Consider the following 2,639-nt stretch of genomic DNA (forward strand, 5'->3'; position numbering starts at 1 on the left):
TGAGACCAGATCTGAACTCAGGACTTCCTGACTCTAGGCTGAGTGCTCTATCTCCTGGACCTCCAGCTTTAAAGAAGACAAAACTTTAGATAAAGAAAAACAAAACTCAGGGTTACTAAACCATATAGCATAGTATTATCTAAAACCATATAGCATATCAGTGACAGAACAAATAATCAATTCTAGCCTATCAAATTCCAATCCTGTGCTCTTATCCAACAGACTATGTTCAAATATGTGACAGTCCTTGTACTGTCACAGTAGCTTTCTTCCGGAAATAGCTTTCTTTCCATAGCTGCCATTTTCTTATCATACTCCATACCTGCCATCGCAACCTCTGAGACATTGGACACTGCCATCTACCCTCAACATTTTTTTCTGTGTTGTTTCCAGCTTTGGAACTATATCAAATATATAATACCATTGTGACTGGATAGGGAGTATCAATCAATTCCCTTATTTGTTCTACTTGCATCCTCGTGACTTCCCAGACCAAAACACCTCTCATTGACTGTCTACTCCTATTAAAATCTATTGTCTATTCCTATTAAAATCTAAGATCATTGGGGTAGGGATTTTGTATGTGTATCCCCATTGTTTAGTGCAGTGCTTGGCAAATAGAAAGCACTTAATAAACTCTTTTTCCATGCATTTGTTCATTCATTCAAACATTCATTCCTAACAATCATAGAGTCATGGAATCTCATCGTTGGAACAAAGCTCAAAGAACATATAGTGCCAGTGCTTGAACAAGAAATCTCTCTATAAAGTTACTAGCAATTTCTGCTTTAAGTCCCCCAGTGATGAGGATAGTACCATCTCCAAAAGCAACTTCTTCCATTTTTAGACAGCTCTAAGGCTAAGCAGTTTGCCTTTACATCAACCTCAAAGTTGCTTCTTGGTAACTTCCATCTATTGTCCCTAGTTCTACTCTCTGGTGCCAAACAGAATATTGTCACACCTCTTCCATGTGACAGCCTTTTAGATACTTCAGGATAGGTCTCTTTCTAAACATCCTCAGTTTCTTCAAATGATGTTCCAATAGAATTACCTCCAGTCTTCTATTCTGATTGCTTCCCTCTGGACATGGTCCAATGTATCATTCAATACCTTTGATCTAGAGTATTATGTTCAATGTTTAGAACTGAATATAATACTCTAGATCAAAGGTATTGAATTCAAATAGAAATGGATCCCTGGGGCCACATATTGACATATAAAATCATAAATTAACATTATCTAGTTTGCATTGCATTTTAAATATTTTGTTGAATAATTTCCAATTACATTTTAATCTGGTTCAGGCCAATCCAGAGTTTTGCTGTCACTTGCTGTGGATAGTGAGCTTTAAGTTTAATACCTATGCTCTAAAAATGTAGTCAAAACAAAATACAGTGAGCCTATCACTTCCTTAATTCAATATACTGTATCTCTCTTAATGGATAATATTACTTCTTGGGGCTGCCATGATGAAAAATTGACTCCTATTGAGTTTGTAGTCCAAAGCCTAAAATGGCAATCTCTTTCTTTACAATTTTTATCCCCTCCCTTTGTCATTTTGCAGGATAAGTACTATTATTTCTATTTTACAGATGAGAAAACTATGGCTACCCAATATTACTGACTTGTAAGACACGTCAGGAGCAAAGCCAGCCACAGAAGCAAGATTCTCTGATTTGCATTACATTATTTTGCTTTTAAAAAGTTCCAAAAATATAAGTCAAATGAAACAAAAAGAATGCTAAGATAAGATCTGTCATTCAGGAAGAATTTCCTCTCATTTGAAAGGCATCCTGTCTGTATTCTCATTTGTGGATTGACATTTGATGGAGCTGACTGTGAATAAAAGTGACAAGACACATCCGAATCCACTCCATTCAAATTTGGTTTATTGTTTAGTGAAGCAATCCCTGAAATTAAGTGACTGTACACCAGAGCTTCATTTTAATGCTGACCTCAGAATCTGTGCCTGGGATGGATTACAAGTGAGTATGTGTTATAACTAAGCCCTTCTGGAACTAAACCCCCAAAGACACACTTTCCATACCGAATTCTGTGGAATGGCATTTTATGATAATGGGAAAATCCATTGTCTGTTCCTTTTCGTTGTTAATATTGACTATTTGAATTAGAAATCTTGTAATTGGATTTTTAAGCTACCTGTGAAGTAATTACCTACAATCCATCCTTACCCTCTCTTTCCCAGTAAACCTACAAAAGACAGAAAGATCTAATACCTTTTCCTTTGTAACATCCTTAACAGCACTTGCTGAAATACTTTCTAATAATGAGACCTCTAAAGGGGAAACATGGGTCATATTAAATCCCTACCACTAAATTGGAGTCATTTGTAACTGGCCACTATGAGAGGAAAGGCCAAATGTTTAGCCCAGGTTGAAGTGAGGTGGGTCAAAGGAGATTCTTGGGGGATTATTAGATCTATTACTGGAAATAGTTCCTCCACTAGAAATACTTAACTTTTAAAGATGCTGACATGTGTCAACAGCTTTCATGATGAAACTGCAGAGAATTCAAATATTTCCAATATTTTTTATAGAAAAGAGGAAAGAGTACATAGGAAACAAACATTTTTAAAGGGCCAACACAGGGGGCATTTTCAGTGACATACTTAGAATGAT

The sequence above is a fragment of the Vombatus ursinus genome, unplaced genomic scaffold (assembly GCF_900497805.2).
Source record: "Vombatus ursinus unplaced genomic scaffold, bare-nosed wombat genome assembly UNPS02014254.1, whole genome shotgun sequence".
Classification (NCBI taxonomy): Eukaryota; Metazoa; Chordata; class Mammalia; order Diprotodontia; family Vombatidae; genus Vombatus; species Vombatus ursinus.